This window comes from Podarcis raffonei, chromosome 2 (genome assembly GCF_027172205.1).
Source record: "Podarcis raffonei isolate rPodRaf1 chromosome 2, rPodRaf1.pri, whole genome shotgun sequence".
NCBI classification, from domain to species: Eukaryota; Metazoa; Chordata; class Lepidosauria; order Squamata; family Lacertidae; genus Podarcis; species Podarcis raffonei.
Window position 1 is genome coordinate 124983205 of NC_070603.1, and position 26015 is coordinate 125009219.

General features: G+C 43.0%; 1 protein-coding gene and 1 pseudogene across 3 annotated transcripts in view; both read right to left on the reverse strand.

Annotated features, from left to right (window-relative positions):
• LOC128408874 (zinc finger protein 91-like) lies at nt 1-25441 on the reverse strand (annotated as a pseudogene).
• The window catches only part of LOC128409407 (gastrula zinc finger protein XlCGF57.1-like), a 55859-nt gene that overhangs the window by 21834 nt on the left and 8010 nt on the right, over nt 1-26015 (reverse strand). Inside the window, exons 1-2 of one of the 3 annotated variants that reach the window (XM_053379875.1) lie at nt 24315-24663; nt 6951-7034 (exon numbers count right to left, since the gene is read on the reverse strand). The gene's annotated coding sequence lies outside the window, so the exon portion shown is untranslated. Of the gene's footprint in view, nt 1-6950; nt 7035-9180; nt 9408-24314; nt 24664-26015 lie in introns of those variants that run through there. The other 2 variants (XM_053379873.1, XM_053379874.1) reach the window with 2 other exon arrangements.

Sequence of the window (26015 nt, forward strand, 5' to 3'; positions counted from 1 at the left end):
TTATTCATCTAGAGGAGTGGGGGAGGGGGTCTCTTTCACACCCCCTCTGGACACTCCAGGAACCCTGCTTTCTTCATTCCTCTATTCCTGCTGCCACTGGAAATAATGTTTTATCTGAACATTGTGCCCATCAGAGAACCAAGGAAGAGGAAGGGTTGTAACACAATTAGTGTATCAATTATAAAAACTACAGAAGGGGTTTATGCACATAAGAAGATGGCCTCACTCTTTCTGTGTCTTCATTGTTCATTTCGTATAATAACAACAATAGGTGTTATACGGTTGTTCGTATACTACTAATATAACGAACCCTGCTTCCAAAGCATCACAACTTTCACCCTGTAATTTCCACAATGCTCTATTAGCAATCCCAAAACACCAACATTTCCAACTCTCTCTACCAAAGACTGAACTTCAGCCGACTCAAAGAGCATCAACATTGACCACCAGCATTGCAGGTTCACACTCTCTGCACACTGCAAACAGTTCATGACATATGATATTGCATTTACTATTGTGAGACATCACCTTCATTACTTGAATACATGGGTACAAATTTACATGCAGACACCAGAACTTCGCATGTACTCTATGCATCCAACGGCTGATTTATATTAAGATCTGCACTCCAACTGAAGCTCCTTCCACACTGACTGAAGCTCTTTACAGATTCCATATATTTAAATGATTTCTCACTATCAGTAAAGTTCTTGCACACACAATCCTCACATTTAAATGCTTTCCCCCCTGCTGTGAATGTTCTCTGGTGTCTTTAAAATGTCCACTTTGACCGAGGCTCTTTCCACACTCCTTACAATTCAATGGTTATTCTCTGGTGTGAGTTCGCTGATGTCTCTTAAGGTTTCCACTTTGACTGAAGCTTTTTCCACATTCCATACATTTAAATGGTTTCTCCTTTGTGTGAGTCTGTAGATGGCTTCTAAGGGTTTCACCATTACTGAAGCTCTTTCCACACTCCATACATTTAAATGGTTTCTCCCCTGTGTGTGTTCTTTGGTGGCTTTTATAATTTCCACTTTGACTGAAGCTCTTTCCACAGTCTATACAGTTATATGGTTTCTCCCCTGTGTGAGTTCTTTGGTGCAGTCTAAGGTTTTTGGTTGAAGTGAAGCTCTTTCCACACTCCATACATTTATATGGTTTCTCCCCTGTGTGAGTTCGCTGATGTATTCTAAAGGTTACACTATGACGAAAACTCTTTCCACACTCCATACATTTAAATGGTTTCTCCCCTGTGTGTGTTCTTTGGTGTCTTTTATAATTTCCACTTTGACTGAAGCTCTTTCCACAGTCTATACAGTTATATGGGTTCTCCCCTGTGTGAGTTCTTTGGTGCAGTCTGAGTACACTTTGACTGAAGCTCTTTCCACACTCCATACATTTAAATGGTTTCTCCCCTGTGTGTGTTTTCTGATGTGTTCTGAGGTATCCACTTTGATTGAAGCTCTTCCCACATTCCATACATTTAAATGGTTTCTCCCCTGTGTGAGTTTCCTGATGTGTTCTGAGGTTTCCACTTTGACTGAAGCTCTTCCCACATTCCATACACTTAAATGGTTTCTCCCCTGTGTGAGTTTGCTGATGTTTACTAAGGTTTCCACTTTGACTGAAGTTCTTTCCACATTCCATACATTTAAATGGTTTCATCCCTGTGTGAGTTCGCTGATGTATTGTAAGGGCGTCCCTACGACCAAAGCTCTTTCTACATTCCATACATTTAAATGGTTTCTCTCCCGTGTGAATTTGCTGGTGTGTTCTAAGGTCCCGACTTTGACTGAAGCTCTTTCCACACTCAACACATTTAAATGGTTTTTCCCTTGTGTGAATTCTTTGATGGATTCTAAGTGCTCCACGCTGACTGAAGCTCTTTCCACACTCCATACATTTAATTGGTTTCTCTCCCTTGGGCGTTTGTTGATGTTTCCTATGAGTTTTGCTCCAGTTCAAGCTCTTTTTGCACTGCATAGCTTTAGATGGTTTATCTTCTGTTGAGTTCATTATTGTAAACTCAGTGTGCACACAGACAGAAGAACATTATGCACATTTTAACTTTGTCTTCATTATTCTCAATGAAATTGAAGGTGTCTCCTCAGAATTTGGATCGCCTTCTCCTTTGGGGGAAAGAAAACCATTTTAGGGTTTCACGGAAGAGGGAAAAGGAACTTAACACAAAGTGAGCCTAATTAACACCACCGTCTTTTTTATTTAAAAGCATCTCCTAGATTCTCTCCTCTCCTCTCTATGTCTCCCTGAAGAAGTATGGCCAGGGAATGGACCACCTGATCTCACGCCCGTCTTGTGATATAGAACTATCCTTGTGGAAATTATCTGTCCAGGACTCTCTCACTTTCCTTTCTCCTTTGGGGTGGGTGGTTAAGCAAATATGTGTGACACTGAAAAAGCTGAATTCTAATGGGAAGACTTTTAGAGGAAAATATCCTTTGGAATAATATACCAATTGCATGTAAGCTGTCAATTGGATTACAAAAGTGGATTATGCATTTCCTAAATGTGGCCAAAAGACTGATACTGATAAATTAGAGGAATAAAGATATGTTTCACCTTAATTAATTAATATATCATTATTCAAACCCCATCCATAAGGCTGGGTTTTCCAACCCTCTGGGCAGCTTCCAACAGAATATTAAAGACACGCTAAAACATCAAACATCGACTTCCAGTTGGTCCACAGAGCTGAGAAGAGATGGGACTCAGCCCTTAGGGGAGAGTTCAGCCCTTTGCGAAACAAAGGGGGAGTCTGCAAGGGCACCGCAGCCCCCCAAACCCTCAAAAGGATTATTTTGAGGCCACCAGCACTATAAGGACGTCTCTCCGGCGCCAAAAACGCTCCCCTTGGAGAGCGGAAAGTGCAGCGAGATCAAGACGCCAGCGCGGGACGCCATTAACTACTCGGAGGATTGAAGCCTTGAGTCTATCCAGCACAGTGGCTGATTTTCGAAGAAAAAGAAACCTGAATCTGGCAAAATGTTGGGAAATTCTAATTGAGAAAAGATTCGGAAGACAGCAGGGATAAAAAAGGAGGCAGCCCCGACTGTGATTGATTTACACTGCATTTACACTGCATGAATTACCTGCAAATCTCCTACAGCGAATAAAAATAATAAAATAATAAATATACTTTTTTAGTTCTGAAGGTTTGGTTTACTGAAAGGGAGGTGGAAATCCCTAGAAAATAAACTTATTTGAAACCCTTTGGGAGTTGAAGGAGCCCGCTGGAGAAGGAGCTTCCGGCTTCTACTTTCAATTTTAATTTAAACTGCGCAATTTGTAAAAAATATGTTTATGGAGCTATTTTTGCGAGTTAAAATACCAGACCAGCAGAGACAAATATAAAAAGACTGCTAAAGTCTGGTACTGTAAGAAATTTGAGGAGACATTTACAGGAAGAGACTTGGGGACACCCTCCCCCTTTTGGTTAATGAGCATGATGGATTTATTTTCTCTCTCTCTTTTAACTTCACCTTTTTCATTGTTAAGACATTATAATTGTAGTGAATACCTTCCTCTTTTCCTTTCTCCTGGAATATAATATGGTGAAAGTTGGATTAAGCCACCAAGAGGCGGAAGAATTTGTTTTGTTTTGTTTTGTTGGTACTTGGTTTTGATTTCTTCTTTTTCTTGGGACGGGGACACAGTGGAAAGTGCGAAAAATCTGTGGAAGTGGTGGAAGACATTTTTCTCCCGCTTTCTCTTTGTTTTTGTACAAATAATTATTGGACTATTGCAGCATTTACCCTTTGTCCCCCTCTCAGCTATATACATTTGATATAGAACTGGTTGGAGGCAAAAGGGCCACCTAGTGGTGAAAGAGGAAATAACAGTTTAAGAATGACATCATCACAGAAAAAAGGAGGGGAGGGGCAACATCAGGAGAGACCCGGAGAGGGTCAAAGCAAGAAATGGAAGGGAAAGGAGATGTTGCAAAAATGTTTGCAGAACTGAAGAAAGATATTAAAGATATTAAACAAAGTGAGAAAAATATGGAAAGTAGACGGGAGCAGATGGAGAAAAAATTATCGATTTAACTGTGAATGAGATGAAAGCCCAGATAAAGGATGTGAGCAAGAGAACACAAAATTTAGAGGAAAGATTGAAACCTACAGAACGAAAAGTAAGGAATTTAAAAAAGGAGGATGAGAAAAATAAAAGTGCAGTGTCAGAGCTGAATAAGGAACAGGAGGAATTGTGGGATGCAATTGTGGTGCAGGAACTGAAGCAAAGAGAGATAAATTTGAGAATCAGATCTCTCCCAGAAACAGCAGGACAGAATATTTTAGAAGAATTAATTATTGAAATTGCACAATGGCTAGGAATTGGAAAAGATGAATTTGCCAATACAGTATTGAATGCATTTAGGATAAAAGTTAAATCAAAAAAGGAAAAAAAGTTTCCAGGAGATTGTTTGATGATATTTAAAGATAAGTAGATGAGAAATTTATTTTGCTAAAAAAATAAGAGAAAAGAAGCTCTATATTGATAGAGCAATGATAATCATATTTAAGGAAATTCCACTTTGTCAGCTGAAATGACGTGATGGATATAAACCTCTGACACAAGTGCTGAGAAAACACAATATTGATTTTAAATGGGAGTATCTGGAAGGAGTCTCATTCTACTACAAGGAAAAGTTAAACTGAAAAAGATGAAGTAAAAAAATTCCTCCAGAGGTACAGGGAACTGGATAAAGAGGACCTACATTAGCTCCCAGTACGTTTCCGAGCACAATTCAAAGTAACCTTTAAAGCCCTAAACAGCCTCAGTCCAGTATATCTGAAGGAGCATCTCCACCCCCATCGTTCTACCCGGACACTGAGGTCCAGCACCAAGGGCCTTCTGGCGGTTGCCTCACTGCGAAAAGCCAAGTTACAGGGAACCAGGCAGAGGCCCTTCTCGGCAGTGGCACCCATCCTGACAAACGCCCTCCCACAAGATGTCAAAGAGAAAAACAACTACCAGACTTTTAGAAGACATCTGAAGGCAGCCCTGTTTGGGGAAGCTTTTAATGTTTGATGCATTACCGTATTTTAATATTTTGTTGGAAGCCGCCCAGAGTGCCTGAGTAAGCCCAGCCAGATGGGTGGGGTAAATAGGTAATAAATAAATAAATAAATAAATAATGATAAAAATTTCAGCTAGACCCTACTGGCACCATTGGAGGAAGTAATGAACAATATTTTGAAAAAAGGAGATACACCAGAGACTTGGAAAGAAGCATATATTACACTGATACCCAAACCAGACTCAGACTTATGACAGGTTAAAAACTACAGGCCGATTTCTTTGTTGAACAGTGATTATAAAACTATTTGCAAATATTAAGGTTTTCTTCCTGGCCGCCAGATGAAGGACAATATAAGGAATATTGTGAATATTATTGAATACTTGACGGCCAGGAATGAAAAGCAGGCAGCCATAATATTTGAGGAAGCTGAGAAGGCCTTTGATAATATATCTAGGGAATTTAAGATTAAAAACTTAGAAAGGATGGAAATGGGTCAATTGTTTATGAGAAGTTTAAAAGCAATATATTCAAGTCAAAAGGCAAAAATTATTGAAAATAATGTATTAACAGAAAATATTGAAATTACAAAAGGGACAAGACAAGGGTGTCCACTATCACCATTGTTATTCATATCGGTTCTGGAATTCTCCTGAATAATATAAGGTTAGCAGAAGGAATTAAAGGAATATCAGTCAGAAGGAAAGAATATGAAGTAAAAGCCTTTATGGATGAGTTGGTAATAACAATTGAACCAATAACAAGTCCGAAGGAAGTACTAGAAAAAAGTGAACAGTTTAGACAAGTAGCAGGCTTTAAAGTAAATAAAAATAAAAAGTTTGTTAAAAATATGGACAAAAAGATAGTGGATCAGTTGCAATAATAAACAGAAACAGGGGTGGTAAAGAAAGTGAAATACCTAAGAATATTGTTAACCCCCCAAAATATAAATTTCTATCAAGAAAAGCACAACCAGGTATGGAATAAGATTAAGAGAGATTTGGAAGTGTGGGGATGGATGAAATTGTCACTTTGGGGAAGGATATCGGTTATAAAAATGAATGTGCTACCAAAAATGTTATTTTTGTTTCAGTCAATTGATGGAGTACACAGAATTAGCTAAGATGACCGGGAGAATCCGAGAACAGCGGGACCAAAAATTCCTGAAGGACTGGAGTAAATTTGTGAATTATTTGAAGGGCAATGGTGTTCAATTGAATACGCTTGTAGGATAACAAGAAGTCTTGTGAAAAATGGAGATAAGAAATATTGTTAATAAGAGTTAAAAGATAGGATGTTAAGATTTTGATTATATAAACAGTAGTAAAGAGACAAATTGTAAACAGAAGAGAGATAGGATGAAATCATTAGAAGGGAATGATGGAAGTCACTGGCTAAAAGTAGCCAAGATGTGTAAGAGATGATAAGATGGATGTTTTGTTTGGAAAGTTTATGTTAAAAATCTTTAAACTTCCCTAAATAGGGCTGCCTTCAGATGAATTGACAATATGAGAACACTCACAATGGTTGAATGGATTGCTTATAGACGTAGACTTTGTTTGGATAAACAAGGGCTCTGGTACATGTTTATGGACTCTGGGCTTATTTGCAACCATTCAGATGTAATTGGCCAGTACTAAACCATTCCACTTGAAGTCTGGAATGTCATGTGGCTTTATAGCTCTTCTTCGTGCTTTGGTTTCCTGCGCTCTGAATGCTGCTGTTTGTGTGAACTCTGTGGAGAGGCCAGTTTGGCGAAATGATATTGGACCCAAGTAGTCAGTGAATTCTGAGCAGAATACCATAATTCCTTAATATCCTACAGATCTGGAAGGGCTCTTTCTATGTTCCTACACGCTGAAAGGAAACACACAAAGATACAGTCTCACAGAAAAGTGGAAGTACAGACCTCTCAATTTCTCCAGGACACGCCTCCGCGATTTTCTTTTTCAATGCAGCTGATGTCAGACTGGTGTATCAGACTCTGTTCTAACTGGAATAAACAAAACAGAAGTGTTATTGATGTCCTATGTGATTGTTAAAAGTATTCAAAAATATTCATCTTTAGAAGCAGAGCTACACGTTCCTCCAGTTGCTGGACTTTGTCTTCTAAGAGGGCAATCAACATACAATTGCTGCAGGTAAAGCTGCCTGCAACCTTTGGCATGATGGGAAACATTGCGCAGGAACCGCAGGCGACTGCAGCTGTTCCCTCACCCTCCATCTTGAAAACGTGTCGTAGGGGGTGGCTACAGTGGTCCTCCATCTTAAAAAGCGTGAAGACAGGACAAATAATCCCCCCCAACCACAAAGAACTCATAACCCACCTACTTTCAGCAGCCAGAAACACCATAACCAGACACTGGAGAGACCTGTCAGGAGTAAGCATGGACCAATGGTACCAAATAGTATGGGAAACAGCCCTACTGGAAAAATTAACTAATAAACTGAAACTGACAGGGGGACAAACAGAAGAAGACACCTTCACCCCGGTATGGCTCCTCTTTATCACATACACAGCCCAACAAGACAATGACAATAATCCACCAATAGCATACAAATCAATATGGCTAACCTGATCCAAAACACCCACCCACCCCATTCACACATGAAAACAAAGATCACCACAGCCAATCACAAGCAAACAATCACACCCTAGGCCAACCCCAACCTCTCTCACCACCAAAGGAACACAAGTGAACAACACAAGCAACGCTGACACCAAACTCTACATACACTAAGCATAATAGAAACACCACCACCTGACCCCACCCCCATCCATCTTCCCTCCCTCCACCCCCTTTCTTTTCCCTTTTTTTTTCTTCTCCCCCTAATGCCTCAACAAATGAAACGGATTTGTCAAAATGTTACATGGGGGGGGGGGGGAAATACGAGGCATTACACTTCTGTAAAACAAGAAAATCCTAAATAAAATATTTTAAAAAAATAACCCCCCCAAAACCTAGGTCTCCCCCAACAAACGTTTGAGACTAGCTCCCCTAAATCTGAAAGATGGATCAAACTGCGCGCGCCGCCAGGCCTCTGACCTTTGCACAGGAAGAGCAGCTAATCAGCCACAAAGAAACACACACACAAGAAAACCCTTTTGCTCCTCCTTCAGCTGCTGCCTTCCTGACAGTAAGAGCTGTTCGACAGTGGAATTTGCTGCCAAGGAGTGTGGTGGAGTCTCCTGCTTTGGAGGTCTTTAAGCAGAGGCTTGACAACCATACGTCAGGAGTGCTCTGATGGTGTTTCCTGCTTGGCAGGGAGTTGGACTTGATGGCCCTTGTGGTCTCTTCCAACTCTATGATTCTATGAAATTTGGACGTCCTGCCAGCACAGAGGTGGGCCAGGACCACCCACACGGGACCTCCCTCCTGCAATAAACTCGAAGCCTGAGCATGTGAGAAATTTTCCGGTAACTTAAGGGAGGGGGTTCCTCGCAGGATCTTCCTGCCTTTTCTCTCCAGTGGCTGGACTTGGGAGAAAGAAGCATCCTGGAAAGAACTGGGTGGGGAAATGGGACCCCCCTTTTTTCAAGGATCCCTCCCCGTCCCTCTCTCCAAGGCAGATTTCTTGTCAGGAAGGGAAAAGCCAAGGCAGCCCCTCCGGAGATTCCCCCGCCAGCGCCCAAGATGGAGACATCTCTTCCAAAAGGCCACGGGTCTCTCCCTCTCCCCCCCCCCACAGGGTTCCCCCCTCCCCCGCCAAAGATGCTTCCATTGATCCCCCGGCCTCCAAACTTCCTTCGCCCTCCTCCCTCCGTCGCCCCTGCGCCCAGAAACCCCCTTGGCTCCGCACGCCCCTGCGCCCCCAAATGCGCGTGGCGCGGGGGCTTCCAAGGAGAAGGCGCCGCGGAATCCCGGCAGGGGCCTCCTGTGCAGAAAGGACCCCTGCACCCCCGCCCTTGTGCATGTCCCATAGTGCTATGGTGTTTCTGGGGGGGGGGCTCCAAAGGAGATGGAGCCATGCAAGTCCTGCAGGTCTTGGGTCCCCACTTCGCAGCGGGATTGCATGGATCCAGACCCTCCTGGTGGGCCCCAGTAAAGGCGCTTTTGGGGAAGGTGGGGAGAAATGGAGGGGTCTTTGTCCTTTCCCCCCTCCCCATTTCACCCCCTTCCCCATCCCTGCATCTTTACCCCTTTGTCCTCTCTTCTGCCCCTCCGCCTCCCTTGCTCGCTCTTCCGATGTCTTTTCCTGCAACAGAAAGAGCAGGGCGGGAGGAGTTAGTCCAGCGACGCCCCCCACCCCTTCTCAAGCCCCTCCCGATGCTCCTTTTTCCCGCCTGCCAGGAAAAGTCCGGCCCATAGAGCTATGGGGCAGAGCAGCCCCTGCCGGTGCTCGGATGGGAACCGGCACTGAGGATTTTCCCAATCGTTGCATGGGAGGCCTCTCTGTCTCTCTCTCCTCTCTATGATACAGGGGGGGGCAGTTCTTCCCTGCTCAGTTCGTCTGGGATCCTGCATCTCAGCCCGCAAGGCCCCTTTTCTGTGGTTAGACCAAGCCTGCAGGGCGGTTCTTTGGCTACTGCTTCCCTGCCTCTGCTTTACAGGAAGAGCAGCAAACTCTGCACATGCCCAGAGAATACTGTATGAACTCCCACCACACCGTTTTCACTTTTCACCAGTCAATAATGCAGGGCTCTTTTGCCCCACGTGGATCATGAACCCGCAACCCTGAAAGGAGGGGCCTCATGCTGTGCCCACTGAGCTCTCCCACCTTTCGCCCCTAAGGGACCGGGGCCCCTAGGGGTTGGCCCCTCTGGATGCACCTTTCCCACCATGAGAGCCTAGCCGAGCGTTGCCACGTCCAGAATCTGGTGGGATCCCATGGCGGGATCCAGATCCCTCTTGGTGCCTTGCCCACTTTCTCCCTGGGCAGAAATCCCCGAGCGGCAAGGCCACGTAAGGGTTAAGGGGAGAGAGAGCCCGGCTGCCTAGTGCGGCCCGGAAAAGGCCCCTCTCTCCATCACCCCACTTCTCTTGCCGCTTGTTTTGGGAGGCCTCTGGGGTGGCAAGTCCTTTGGGTGAAGGGGAGGCTCTGGGGCGGCTGGGGTGCAGAAAAGGCTGTTGGGGGGCTGAGAGATGAATGGGAGGATCCCCTGGGTGGGTGGGTGGAAAGGAAACCATGGGGCCCAAGGCCTTTGAGGTCCCTGCAACCCCCTGCCCAACCCCCACGAACCCGGGGGGGGGGGGGAGAGAGCTCTTTGGGGGCTCAGAAATGGGTGTCCCTTGAGAAGGGGGGAGGACTCCAAGTGGGGGAAGAGGGTGGGCCCCTGTATTTGGCAGATGCTTTCTTTGTGACCCCTGCATTGCAGAGGGGTTGGACTAGATGACCCTGGGGTCCCTTCGAGCTCCACCGTTTTATGGTTCTGGGGGGTAGAGGACAGAAGAAGAAGAAGAAGAGTTTGGATTTGATATCCCGCTTTATCACTACCCTAAGGAGTCTCAAAGCGGCTAACATCCTCCTTTCCCTTCCTCCCCCACAACAAACACCCTGTGGGGTGAGTGGGGCTGAGAGACTTCAAAGAAGTGTGACTGGCCCAAGGTCACCCAGCAGCTGCATGTGGAGGAGCGGAGACGCGAACCCGGTTCCCCAGATTGCAAGACTACCGCTCTTAACCACTACACCACACTGGCTTGATTGAATAAGTATCACCAGAAAACATTTAAAAACGGGGCTCCTTGTGTGACCTGAGCTGTGGGTTCTCACATATGGGAATGTCCAAAATTCACCATTCGATTGACGTTGGAGAGAGACTAAGTTGAGAAATAAGCCCAAGGGTACATATTGATATTGCAATGTATTAGATAAATGGTAAAGAAATATAAAATAATAAGTGTACATTCATTTTTTAAAAAGGAATATACAGTGGTACCTCTGGATGCGAACGGGATCGTGTTCCCTTACTTCCAGGTGCCCGCGGAAATCAACCCGAAAACGCTCAACCCAAAGCTACTTTAACCTGAGGTACGACTGTACAACGGGATATAAAGGAAGTCCGAAGTGTTGGAATATATATAATTTTGGAATAGTTTTTTGTCCTTGTGTTTCCCCCCCCCCTTTAAGCATATAAACTTTGTATACAAGCTGAAAATTACAGTATAATAAGCCTTGTGATATAATATGATTATGTTAACCGATGTAACATAAGACCATTAATAAATAAATAAAACTGGAAGGCCCACCCCCCAAGTTTATTATTATTATTGGGCAAAAAAAATTCCTGCATTGCAGGGGTTGGACTTGATGACCCTCGGGGGTCCCTTCCAACTCTGTAGTTCTATGATTAACCACCAGTCAATAATGTGGGGGACTCACCCGCTAACTGCCCCCTATTAAATATACAGTGGTACCTCGGGTTACATATTGTCAGGGAACTGCCATCGCAGCCAGGAGTGGAGGAAGGGCTCCCAAGCGATGCCGGAGAAGGGCCCCTTCAGGGAGAGAGGGGACTCATCGGCCGGGGAAGGAAATCAGCGTTACACCAGGGAGAAAGGCGGGCAGAGGCAGGCTTCGGAGAGATGGCTCCAGGACTCTTCGCCAGAGACCAGCGGGGAGAGCACGGGTCCTCCGCTGCCCACACCCACCCTGCACAGAAGACTTCCGCGCAGGGAGGCTAGGCGGAGACTATCCATCAAGGATCTTTTATGTTGGAAGAAGTTCAGGAAACGCCCACTGATGGATTCTGCCAGTGACTGAGACAGACACGGAATCAGGACTGTCCAGCCAGGGAAAGGTTTATCCAGGCAATCTCGCCGAGAGTGGCGGCAACTTACGCACGAGCAACCCCCAATTCCCATTACACATATGCTTCAGGTACATACGCTTCAGGTTACAGACTCAGCTAACCCAGAAATAGTGCTTCAGGTTAAGAACTTTGCTTCAGGATGAGAACAGAAATCGTGCCATGCGGCACGGCAGCAGCTGGAGGCCCCATTAGCTAAAATGGTGCTTCGGGTTAAGAACAGTTTCAGGTTAAGTACGGACCTCCAGAACGAATTAAGTACTTAACCCGAGATACCACTGTAGCGCGCACATCTCACTGTATGCAAACTACAAAAATCCATACAATTTACCACAGTTTATCTTGTAGTGAGTGAATATTGTCTCGGGCAGAAGTTGAACAAACAACAAGGAGTTTTATTAATAAAAAAAAGTTTTTGAAAGAAAGTGGGTCAGGAAATGTGTTCTAGGTAGAAGTCAACTTATTTACTTAAACTTTAAGATGTCTCAGGCTTAAACACAGGATTACAGTCAAAGCTTTTCTTAAGCTCTCTTCACTAAAAAAAAGTTGTTATACTTCATTTTCATGTCCATTACTTCTGTCCATTATTTTGGGTATCCTGGTGTCTTGCTGTCTTAGGATTTACATTTCATTCATTTATTGTCCATCTACCTGACAACCAGACCTTTAGAAAGCCCTTAGCTTACCATTCCAATGGCTCCCAACGCCTGGGAAGAAGACTCAAGGGAAGAAGAGTCGGTCACATAAATTTTCTATTTCTAAACGTTTCAAACAATAGTTTGAAAGATAAGCGGGTGGAAGTCGGGGTTGAGAAGTCCACGTAGCCTAGAAATTATTAGAGCACTGAGACATAGCTTCCATCAGAGAAAGTAAGATGAAGGTATAACAAAGGTACATATGTTTCATTCACTGTTAGGTTATATGAATTCTATCATATGCTAAATGGGTTAACTAATTTTACAACAGAAACACCAGTTCAGTCTTGGCTTGAGAGGTTGCATAACGTGGGGGCAGATACAGAAGGAAGATCCAGCCCCCCCCAAAGAGAAACAAGGCTGCAGCAGCTGGTCTAGAACACTCTTTCCCTCCAAGCCGTATTAACGGATCCTTCTCTAGGAGGACTTGGAGGAGCCACAGACCCTTGGGAAGGGGAGAGGAGCAAAGGATGCCCCAGAGCCCCTCTGGAGAAGTTACTGACAGCACCCCAAACAGAATCACCCACCCAAGGCCATGTTTCTCTCTCTCCACCGCCTTCTCTTCCCCCAGGGTTGCTTTTATTCATCTAGAGGAGCGGGGGAGGGGGTGTCTTTCACACCCCCTCTGGACACTGCAGGAACCCTGCTTTCTTCATTCCTCTATTCCTGCTGCCACTGGAAATAATGTTTTATCTGAACATTGTGCCCATCAGAGAACCAAGGAAGAGGAAGGGTTGTAACACAATTAGTGTATCCATTATAAAAACTACAGAAGGGGTTTATGCACATAAGAAGATGGCCTCACTCTTTCTGTGTCTTATTTGTTCATTTAGTATAATTATAACAATAGGTGTTACAGTTGTTTGTATTGTTGTTGTTATGGTTGTTTGTATACTACTAATATAACGAACCCTGCTTCCAAAGCATCACAACTTTCACCCTGTAATTTCCACAATGCTCTATTAGCAATCCCAAAACACCAACATTTCCAACTCCCTCTACCAAAGACTGAACTTCAGCCGACTCAAAGAGCATCAACATTGACCACCAGCATTGCAGGTGCACGCTCTCTGCAAACTGCAAACAGTTCATGACATATGATATTGCATTTACTATTGTGAGAAATCATTACTTGATTACATGGCTACAAATTTACATGCAGACACCAGAACTTCACATATACTCTATGTATCTAGCGGCTGATGGATATTAAGATCTGCACTCCAACTGAAGCTCCTTCCACACTCCATGCATTTAAATGGTTTCTTCCTATGCGAGTTCACTACTGTTTTGCACAGTTTTCACTCTGATTGAAGCTCTTTAAACACTCCATATATTTATATGATTTCTCGCTGATTTATGTCCTTCCACACTGACTGAAGCCCTTTCCACATTCCATATATTTAAATGATTTCTCACTATCAGTAAAGCTCTTTGCACACACAATCCTCACATTTAAATGCTCCCCCCCCCCCGCTGTGAATGTTCTCTGGGGTCTTTAAAATGTCCGCTTTGACCGAGGCTCTTTCCACACTCCTTACATTTAAATGGTTATTCTCTGGTGTGAGTTTGCTGATGTCTCTTAAGGTTTCCACTTTGACTGAAGAGCTTTCCACATTCCATACATTTAAATGGTTTCTCCTTTGTGTGAGTCTGTAGATGGCTTCTAAGGGTTCCACCATTACGGAAGCTCTTTCCACACTCCATACATTTAAAAGGTTTCTCCCCTGTGTGAGTTCTTTGGTGGCTTTTATAATTTCCACTTTGACTGAAGCTCTTTCCACAGTCTATACAGTTATATGGGTTCTCCCCTGTGTGAGTTCTTTGGTGCAGTCTAAGGTTTTTGGTTGAAGTGAAGCTCTTTCCACACTCCATACATTTATATGGTTTCTCCCCTGTGTGAGTTCGCTGATGTATTCTAAAGGTTAGACTATGACGAAAACTCTTTCCACACTCCATACATTTAAATGGTTTCTCCCCTGTGTGAGTTCTTTGGTGTATTCTATAATTTCCAATTTGACTGAAGCTCTTTCCACACTCTATACAGTTATACGGGTTCTCCCCTGTGTGAGTTCTTTGGTGCAGTCTAAGGTATCCACTTCGATTGAAGCTCTTTCCACACTCCGTACATTTAAATGATTTCTCCCCTGTGTGAGTTTTCTGATGTGTACTAAGGTTTCCACTTTGACTGAAGCTCTTTCCACATTCCATACATTTAAATGGTTTCTCCCCTGTGTGAGTTTGCTGATGTATTTGAAGGGGCCCACTTTGATGGAAGCTCTTTCCACACTCCATACAATGGAATGGTTTCTCCCCTGTGTGAGTTTTCTGATGTGTTCTAAGGTTTCCACTTTGACTGAAGTTCTTTCCACATTCCATACATTTAAATGGTTTCATCCCTGTGTGAGTTCGCTGATGTATTGTAAGGGCGTCCCTACGACCAAAGCTCTTTCCACATTCCATACATTTAAATGGTTTCTCCCCTGTGTGAGTTTTCTGATGTATTCTATAATTTCCAATTTGACTGAAGCTCTTTCCGCACTCAACACATTTAAATGGTTTCTCCCCCGTGTGAGTTCTTTGGTGCAGTCTAAGATATTCACTTTGATTGAAGCTGTTTCCACACTCCATACATTTAAATGGTTTCTCTCCTGTATGAGTTCGCTGATGTGTTCTTAGGCTTCCATTATGGACAAAGCTCTTTCCACACTCCATACATTTGAATGGTTTTTCTCCCGTGTGAATTCGCTGGTGTGTTCTAAGGTGTCCACTTTGACTGAAGCTCTTTCCACACTCAACACATTTAAATGGTTTCTCCCTTGTGTGAATTCTTTGATGGATTCTAAGTGCTCCACGCTGACTGAAGCTCTTTCCACACTCCATACATTTAATTGGTTTCCCCCCCTTACGAGTTTGTTGATTTTTCCTAAGAGTTTTGCTCCAGTTCAAGCTCTTTTTGCACTGCATAGCTTTAGATGGTTTCTCTTCTGTTGAGTTCATTATTGTAAACGCAGTGTACGCAGTGACAGAAGGACATTATGTACATTTTAACTTTGCCTTCATTATTCTCAATGAAATTGAAGTTGTCTCCTCAGAATTTGGATCACCTTCTCCTTTGGGAGGAAAAAAATCATTTTAGGGTTTCATGGAAGAGGGAAATGGAACTTAACACAAAGTGAGTCTAATTAACAGCACCGTCTTTTTTTTTAAAGCATCTCCTAGATTCTCCCCTCTCTTCTCTACGTCTCCCTGAGGAAGTATGGCCAGGGAATGGACCACCTGATCTCATGCCCTTCTTGTAATATAGAACTATCCTCGTGGAAATTATCTGTCCAGGACTCTCTCACTTTCCTTTCTTCTTTGGGTGAGTGGCTAAGCAAATATGTGTGACACTGAAAAAGCTGAATCCTAACGGGAAGACTTTCAGAAGAAAATATCCTTTGGAATAATATACCAATTGCATGTAAGCTGTCAATTGGATTACAAAAGTGGATTATGCCTTTCCTAAATGTGACCAAGAGAATGATACTATAAATTAAAGGGGGAAAATATGTTCCACCTTAATTAATCAATTAATTAATTATAATATATTATTCAAATCCCACCCATCCGGCTGGGTTCCCCCAGCCCTCTGGGCAGCTCTCAATGGAATATTAAAACATGATTAAACATAAAACATCGGCTTCCTGTTGGTCCGCAGAGCTGAGAAGAGACGGGACTCAGCCCTTAGGGGAGAGTTCAGCTCTTTGCGAGACAAAGGGGGAGTCTGCAAGGGCGCCCCCCCCAAAACAGGAGTAAAAAGAGAGGGGTGGTGTTTTATTAAAAAAATATGAAGTGAGACAAATCTTTAAGGTCAAAGAAGGGAGGAAAACTGATAATTGTCAGGATTTATGCACCAAATGGCAGTAACACTGAATTTTATAGAAAGTTGGAAGAGAAATTATTTGACTTTGTGGATCAAAAAATAATTATGGGGGACCTGAAGGGGGAAGTTTCATTGGAAATTGATAGAATGAGAAAGTGAATAGAATCAAGCTTGTTTGTTAAAAATATGGACAAAAAAGATAGTGGACCAGTTGCAACAATAAACGTAAACAGGGGTGGTAAAGAAAGTGAAATACCTAAGAATATTGTTAACCCCCCAAAGTATAAATTTCTATCAAGACAACCACAACCAGGTATGGAATAAGATTAAGAGAGATTTGTAAGTGTGGGGAAGGATATCGGTTATAAAAATGAATGTGGTACCAAAAATGTTATTTTTCTTTCAGTCAATTGATGGAGTACACAAAATTAGCTAAGATGACCGGGAGAATCCGAGAATAGCGGGACCAAAAATTCCTGAAGGACTGGAGTAAATTTGTGAATTATTTGAAGGGCAGTGGTGTTCAATTGAATACGCTTGTAGGATAACAAGAAGTTTTGTGAAAAAATGGAGATAAGACATATTGTTAATCAAAGTTAAAATATAGGATGTTAAGATTTTGATTATATAAATAGTAGTAAAGAGACAAATTGTAAACAGAAGAGAGATAGGATGAAATCATTAGAAGGGAATGATGGAAGTCACTGGCTAAAAATAGCCAAGATGTGTAAGAGATGATAAGATGGATGTTTTGTTTGGAAAGTTTATGTTAAAAATCAACATACCCAAAACTTTCTGAGAAAATAAAAAATGGAAATTTTAAATGATAATGGAAAATGGAAAAAAGCTAGCTAAAAACCCAAATGATATAATGATTAATCAAAATATTAAGATATTACAAAGTCAATTTTCAACAATTGTGAATCAGGAAGTAGAATGGAAAATTAAAACGATGAAACAAAAGAACTTTGAAAACACAAATAAATCAGGAAAATGGCTAGCATGGCAGATAAATAAAAGAAAATCTCAAAAGACATATATAAAATTAAAATTGGAGAGAAAGAAATAGAGAATCTGAAAGAAATAAGAAAATGATTTGTAAATTTCTATAGACAATTGTATAAAAAAGGTGGAATAGAGAACAAGTAGAAGAATTTTTAAAGAAGAATGGAGTGCAACAAATCCCAACAGAAAAGAAGGATAGACTGAATGAATTAATAGAAGTGGAAGAAATTTGGAGAGCAATAAAGGACTTAAAATCAGGAAAAGCACTAGGAATGGATGGAGTTACTGCAAGACAGAAGTACTGTTTTTAGGGGACAGGAGGCGGGTGGGTGTTGATGACTCCCTGGTCCTGAATGGGGTAACTGTGCCCCAGGCACCTGTTTATCAGCTCCATCTGGTATACAGGCCGAGACCCTATCTGCCCACAGACTGCCTCACCAGAGGGGTGCATGCTCTGGTTATCTCTCGCTTGGACTCCTGCAATGCGCTCTATGTGGGGCTACCTTTGAAGGTGACCCAGAAACTACAACTAATCCAGAATGCGGCAGCTAGACTGGTGACTGGGTGCGGCCGCCAAGACCACATAACTCCGGTCTTGAAAGACCTACATTGGCTCCCAGTACGTTTCCGAGCACAGTTCAAAGTGTTGGTGCTGACCTTTAAAGCCCTAAACGGTCCAGTATATCTGAAGCAGCGTGCTCACCCTCATCGTTCTAGCTGGACACTGAGGTCCAGCGCCAAGGGCCTTCGGGCGGTTCCCTCACTACGAGAAGCCAAATTACAGGGAACCAGGCAGAGGGCCTTCTCGGTAGTGGCACTCGTCCTGTGGAACGCCCTCCCACCAGATGTCAAAGAAAACATTAAGTACCAGACTTTTAGAAGACATCTGAAGGCAGCCCTGTTTAGGGAAGCTTTTAATGTTTGATGCATTACCGCATTTTAATATTTTGTTGGAAGCCGCCCAGAGTGGCTGGGGAAGCCCAGCCAGATGGGCGGGGTATACGTAATAAATTGTTGTTGTTATTAAATATTATAAAAAATTCAGCTACACCCTACTGGCACCATTGGAGGAAGCGATGAACAATATTTTGAAAAAAGGAGAAATACCAGAGACTTGGAAAGAAGTATATATTACACTGATACCCAAACCAGACTCAGACTTATTACAGGTTAAAATCTACAGGCCGATTTCTTTGTTGAACAGTGATTATGAACTATTTGCAAATATTAAGGCTTTCTTCCTGGCCGCCAGATGAAGGACAATATAAGGAATATTATTCAGTACTTGACGGCCAGGAATGAAAAGCAGGCAGCCATAATATTTGTGGATGCTGAGATCGCCTTTGATAATATATCTTGGGAATTTAAGATTAAAAACTTAGAAATGATGCAAATGGGTCAATTGTTTATGAGAAGTATAAAAGCAATATATTCAAGACAAAAGGCAAAACTTATCGTAAATAAATGTATTAACAGAAAATATTGAAATATTGAAATTACAAAAGGGACAAAACAAGGGTGTCCATTATAAAGTGAAGAAAAGAGGAGTGGTGAGCTACGCAAAGGAAAAGTTGGCCCCTAAGTTAATTTTTAAAGATGAACAAGGAAGATATTTGGCAATTGAAATACAAGTCCAAGGAGAAAAACTATTGATAATAGGGATATATGCTCCAAATGAAGGGAAGTCAGAGTTCTTCAAGAAATTGCATGAGACATTAATGGACTATCTGGATTACAATGTAATTATGATGGGAGATATGAATGGAGTGGTCTCTACAAATATGGATAAAGCACAAAGACAGGTGGTTTCCAAGGATGGGAGACTACCAAAGACTTTTTTTGAAATGACAGATAATCATGGACTTGATTGACATTTGGAGAACAAGGAACCCTCTTGAGAGAGAGGGAACTTTCTTCTCTGAAGCAAAAATGACCTGGACTAGAATTGACCAAATTTGGGTAACTAGTGGGATGGCACCAAAGATAAAGAAAGTGGAAATCTGCCCAAAGACTTGCTCCGACCATAATGCCGTAAAGATGGAGATGAACTTAACAACAGCTGGTTCCTTCAGATGGAGGATGAATGACTCCCTATTTAGAGATGAAGAGGTGTACAGAAAGGCCCAGAAAACTGTGAAAGATTATTTTGAGAATCTGAGAACAGAGGCGGAGAAAAGAGTAATTTGGGATGCAAGTAAAGCCGTTATGCGAGGATTTTTAATACAGCAGAACACTATAAAAAGGAAGAGACAGAATGAGAAGAAGGATAAGATTTTGGAAAGAATAAAAGAAGGAGAAAAAAAACTGAGATCAAAGCCAAAGTCCCATGAAATTTTGAGAGAAATTAAGTTTTATCAGAGGCAGTACATGGAACTGATGAATCAGGAGATAGAATGGAAAATAAAGCAAATGAGGCAAAAGACATTTGAATCGGCAGATAAATGTGGGAAACTTCTGGCATGGCAATTGAAGAAAAGACAAAAACTGAATATGGTTACAAGCTTAGAGGTTGAAGGAAGGAACATTTATAGACCAAATGAGATTAGAAACTGTTTTCAGAGTTACTTCAGAAGACTTTATGCACAAGGGCCGGTGAATGAAAAAGAGATAGAAGAATTTCTTAAAAAACATGGATTACAAAAAATCTCTGAACAAAGCAAGGTGATTTTGAACCAGAAAATAACTGAACAAGAAATAGAGGGAGCCATTCAAAATATGCAATTGGGAAAATCTCCAGGACCAGACGGATTGACTTCCAGATACTACAAAGCTCTGAAAGAATGGCTGGTACAACCGCTGAAGGAAGTCTGTAATGAAATTCTAGAGGGGAAGAAGGCACCCGATTCGTGGAAAGAAGCGTATATTACACTTATACCAAAATCTGAGACTGAGAAGAACCAGATTAAGAACTACCGCCCTATATCATTACTTAATGTGGATTACAAAATTTTTGCAGACATTTTGGCAAAAAGACTGAAGAGAGTTTTGGTGGGAGAGATTCACAAAGATCAGGCTGGCTTTCTTCCAGGAAGATATTTATCTGACAATGTGAGAAACATAATAGATATTATGGAATTATTAGAAGCCAATATTAATACTAAGGCAGTATTAATATTTGTGGACGCGGAGAAAGCCTTGGACAATATCTCTTGGAGCTTTATGAAAAAGAATCTTGAAGGGATGGGGGTAGCCAAGGTTTTGAGAATGGTATAGGTGCAATTTATTCTGAACAAAAAGCAAAATTAATTGTAAATAAGGTGGTTACTGAAGAATTTGCTATTGAAAAAGGGACACGACAGGGGTGCCCAATATCCCCATTACTTTTTATATCTGTCTTGGAGGTTTTATTAAACATGATCAGAGGGGACCAGCTGATCAAAGGGATTCAGGTCGGAGCTAAACAATATAAACTGAGAGCGTTTGCAGATGACCTAGTATTAACTTTACAAGAGCCAGACACTAGTACGAAAAGAGTTTTAGAGCTAATACAAGTATTTGGTCAAGTAGCAGGTTTTAAGCTGAATAAACAGAAAACGAAGGTACTGGAGAAAAATCTAACAGCTGCTGAAAGAGAGAGGTTTCATAGTGAAACCGGATTAATGGTAGCAAAGAAAGTGAAATACCTGGGGATTAATTTAACATCTAAGAATGTGAATTTATTTAAAGATAATTATGAGAAATGTTGGACAGAAATATATTTAGAAATATGGTCAAACTTGAGACTTTCCTTGTTAGGCCGAATTGCTGTTATTAAGATGAATGTTTTGCCGAGAATGTTGTTTTTGTTTCAAACATTGCAGATTGTGGATAAAATGGACTGTTTCAGGAGGTGGCAGAAAGATATATCTAGATTTGTCTGGCAGGGCAAAAAGCCCAGAATAAAATTTAAGATATTAACTGATGCAAAAGAAAGAGGGGGGTTTGCCCTGCCAGACTTAAAACTGTATTATGAATCAGCGGCTTTTTGCTGGCTGAAAAACTGGCTACTCCTTGAGAACACAGACATTTTGGATCTGGAAGGGTTTAATAATAGGTTTGGTTGGCATGCATATATATGGTATGACAAGGTAAAAACTCATAAAGGTTTTAAAAACCATATTGTTAGGAAAGCACTATATAATGTTTGGATTCGGTATAAAGACCTGTTGGAAAATAAAACCCCTAGGTGGCTGTCACCAATGGAAGCTAAGAAAGTGAAAAAACTTAATATGGAATCTAATAGGCCAAAATACTGGGAAATTATAGAACAAGAGGGGGGGGGAGTGAAGCTACAGAGTTATGAGAAATTGAAGTCTAAAGTAAGAGACTGGCTTCATTATTACCAGATAAATGAAGTATTCAAACAGGACAGGAAAATTGGCTTTCAGGTGGAGAGATCAAAATTAGAAACAGAATTGTTAGAACCCAATACTAAGAATTTGTCAAGAATGTACAACTTGCTGTTGAAATGGAATACACAGGATGAAACGGTTAAATCAGCTATGATTAAATGGGCACAAGACATTGGTCATGACATTATCTTTGCTGACTGGGAACAGTTATGGACCACCGGTATAAAGTTTACGGCATGTAATGCCTTAAGAGAGAATATTATGAAAATGATTTATAGGTGGTACATGACCTCAGTCAAGCTTGCAAAAATCTATCATTTGCCCAATAATAAATGCTGGAAATGTAATGAAACTGAAGGTACTTTCTACCACCTTTGGTGGACGTGCCCAAGGATTAAGGTCTTCTGGGAAATGATCTATAATGAAATTAAGAAGGTCCTTAAGTGTACCTTTCATAAGAAACCAGAGGCCTTTCTCCTGGGCATGGTAGGCCAATTGGTGTCAAGGAAAGATAGGACGTTCTTTATGTATGCTACAACAGCAGCAAGAGTTCTTTTAGCAAAGTATTGGAAGACACAAGAACTACCCACGCTGGAAGAGTGGCAGACGAAGGTGATAGACTACATGGGACTGGCTGAGATGACTGGCAGAATCCGTGACCAAGGAAAAGAGACGGTGGAAGAAGATTGGAAGAAATTTAAAGTTTATCTTAAGAACTGTTGTAAAATCAATGAGTGCTAAAATGTCATGGGTAAGGTAAAACAGATTTGCAGTGGTAAATGATTGGGTAAGAGAAAAAGGATTAAAGAAAGTGAATTATAAGTAATTGAAATTAGGGGTTGCTGAAAAAGTTTAAAACAGGGATGCAGAAAAGGGAGGCATGGGGAAGTCGTTGAAATAAGGCTTAAGAAAAAGAGGTTATGAAATTATACGTGTTTATATGTTTGTTTGTCTATGTATTGTGAGTTGTAATGTGTTTTAATTCATGTTGGAAAATCAATAAAAAATTTATTTAAAAAAAACAAAAACAAGGGTGTCCACTATCACCATTGTTATTCATATCGGTTCTGGACGTTCTCCTGAATAATATAAGCTTAGCAGAAGGAATTAAAGGATTATCAGTCAGAACCCTCCAGCAATGGGCATTGTCTATCATGATAATGGGTCCTTTACCCTTGAAGCCCACCAATATATCAATGATATATGAATCCCGAAAGCATTTTCATGGCACCCTCCACCCATATTTTTGGGTTGCTGTACAGTGGTACCTCGGGTTACAGGCGCTTCAGGTTACAGACTCCTCTAACCCAGAAATAGTACATCGGGTTAAGAACTTTGCTTCAGGATGAGAACAGAAATCGCATGGTGGCGGCGCGGCAGCAGTGGGAGGCCCCATTATCTAAATTGGTACCTCAGGTAAAGAACAGTTTCAGGTTAAGAATGGACCTCCAGAACGAATTACCGTATTTTTTGTTCTATAAGACTCACTTTTTCCCTCCTAAAAAGTAAGGGGAAATGTGTGTGCGTCTTATGGAGCGAATGCAGGCTGCGCAGCTATCCCAGAAGCCAGAACAGCAAGAGGGATCGCTGCTTTCACTGTGCAGCGATCCCTCTTGCTGTTCTGGCTTCTGAGATTCAGAATATTTTTTTTCTTGTTTTCCTCCTCCAAAAACTAGATGCATCTTGTGGTCTGGTGCGTCTTATAGAGCGAAAAATACGGTAAGTTCTTAACCCAATATACCACTGTACAACAGCATCAATGATCAGTCGTGCAGTGGAAAGTGAACATTGCTACTTACCGTGATGGGTTCCTTCTCTGCAGGGAGGAAGTGGGTCTCATGTGAGTTGTCAACATCCCCTCTCCCCTGGTAGGAAGTCAAACTTTCGAGATGGGCAAGACGACCCTCTCGCTAGCTCAATTTGTGCTTAAGCAGGTAGCTGTATAGCAACAGAACAGGAAGATAAACCCCGAAAGCATTTCCACAGCACCCTCCACCCATATTTTTGGACTGGTGTTCAACAGCATCAATGATCAGTCATGCAGTGGAAAGTGAACATTGGCACTGACCGTGATAGGTTCCTTCTCTGCATTGAGGATGGGGGTCCTTTGTGGGGTGTCAACACCCCCGTCTCCCCTGGAAGGAAGTCAAACTTTCCAGATGGGCAAGACAACCCTCTTGCCAACTCAATTTGTGCTTAAGCAGGTAACTGTATAGCAAGAAATAAACAACAGAACAGGAAGAAAAAGGAAGACAACTTCTTAGGATAAAGGAACTCAATGGTCCCACAGTTACTGTGGAGAACTTCCTAAAGGTCCCTGTAAGGTAGTCCAGGTAAAGAAGAGAAGAAAACCCAGGTAAGGGTGGAAATGAAAGAGAAGGGAGAAGGAGGAGAAGAGGACACAGGAGGACTCTGGACATTTGGGTGGGGGAGTCCCAACCCCCAGGACAACCCTTGTTTCTCTGAATCTGATGGTCTCCCCCTCCTCAGAGAGTGAAAAGGCCGCAGGAAGAGAAGAGAGGAGACAGGAGACAAAGGAGGAGAAAGGGAAGAAGAAAGGAAGATCCCTTCCGAAACCGCGTTCCTGACTTTTCTCTTCTGCCCTCCCTGGACCTCTCATGCAGCTGACCTGGCCTGGGGGTTGCTCTGCCCACCAGGTCTGCCCTCTTGAAATTTGGACCTCCTGCCAGCACAGAGGTGGGCCAGGACCACCCACACGGGACCCCCCTCCTGCAATAAACTCGAAGTCTGAGCAAGGGGGAAAGTTTCCGGTAACTTAAGGGAGGGGGTTCATCCCAGAATCTTCCTGCCTTTTCTCTCCAGTGGTTGGACTTGGGAGAAAGAAGCATCCTGGAAAGAAGTGGGTGGGGAAATGGGACCCCCCCCTTTTCAAGGATCCCTCCCCGTCCCTCTCTCCAAGGCAGATTTCTTGCCGGGAAGGAAAAAGCCAAGGCAGCCCCTCCAGCGCCCAAGATGGAGACATCTCTTCCAAAAGGCCACGTGCATCTCTCTGTTCGGCAGGGCTCCCCTCCCACCGCCACGGATGCTTCCATTGATCACTCAGCCCCCCAACTTCCTATGCCCTCCTCCCCTCCTGCGCCCAGATGCCCCCCCCGGCACCATTCAACCCTCGCCCTGCGCGCCCACCTCTCCATCCGGAGGGGCCTCGCAAGACGAGCCACTGGGGGGGGGAGGGAGAGAGAAGTAAGGGGGGTCTCTATCCAGGCCTCTCTCTCGCCCTTTCACCCTTCCATGGACTCCCTCTACCCCCCCAGGGAACTAATGTTCGTGGCGGGGGTGCTTCAAAGCAGAAGGCGCCAGGAAACCCTGCAAGGACGTCCTCTCCAAAAAGGCCCCCGTGCATATCCCATAGTCAAGTGTAATTGGGGTGGAGGTGATCTCTTGTGTTGGAGGGGCTTCATCGTCCCATGTAAGATCTGGGGGGGGGGGAATAGGGAGGGGGTCTTTGTCCTTTCCCCCCTCCCCATTTCACCCCCCCTTCCCCATCGCTGCCTCTTTACCCCTTTGTCCTCTCTTCTGCCCCTCCGCCTCCCTTGCTCGCTCTTCCGATGTCTTTTCCTGCAACAGAAAGAGCAGGGCGGGAGGAGTTAGTCCAGCGACGCCCCCCCCCTTCTCAAGCCCCTCCCGATGCTCCTTTTTCCCGCCTGCCAGGAAAAGTCCGGCCCATAGAGCTATGGGGCAGAGCAGCCCCTGCCGGTGCTCGGATGGGAACCGGCACTGAGGATTTTCCCAGGGGTTGCTTGGGAGGCCTCTCTATCTCTCTCCTCTCTATGATACGGGGGGGGGCTGTTCTTCCCTGTTCATTTCTTCCTATACTGGACGCTCTGGCATCCTGCACCTCAGCTCACAAGGCCCCCTTTCTGTGGTTACACCAAGCTTGCAAGGCGGTTCTTTGGCCACTGCTTCCCTGCCTCTGCTTTACAGGAAGAGCAGCAAACTCTGCCCATGCCCAGAGAATACTGTATGAAATCCCACCACACTTTATCACTTCTAGTTTGCATTTGAAGCAACTGAAACTGGAATTGTATGGAGGATTTTCAAAACTGCGGTCATATCTGGAGATTGCATCTTGAATACCATTTTGGAAGACTGAAGGTGCAGCTTTGTTTGCTTTGCAAGGATTAAAAACTTCCCACTTCAAGAATGAGTACTTTACCCAGTTACCTTGGAGGAGGTTCCACTGAATTCATTGGGATAGATCAGTTTGCAAAGCACGAGAGTCCTAATCTCAGGGTTGTGGGTTCAAGTCTCACATTGGGCAAAAATATTCCTGCATTGCGGAGGGGTTGGACTAGATGACCCTCAGGGG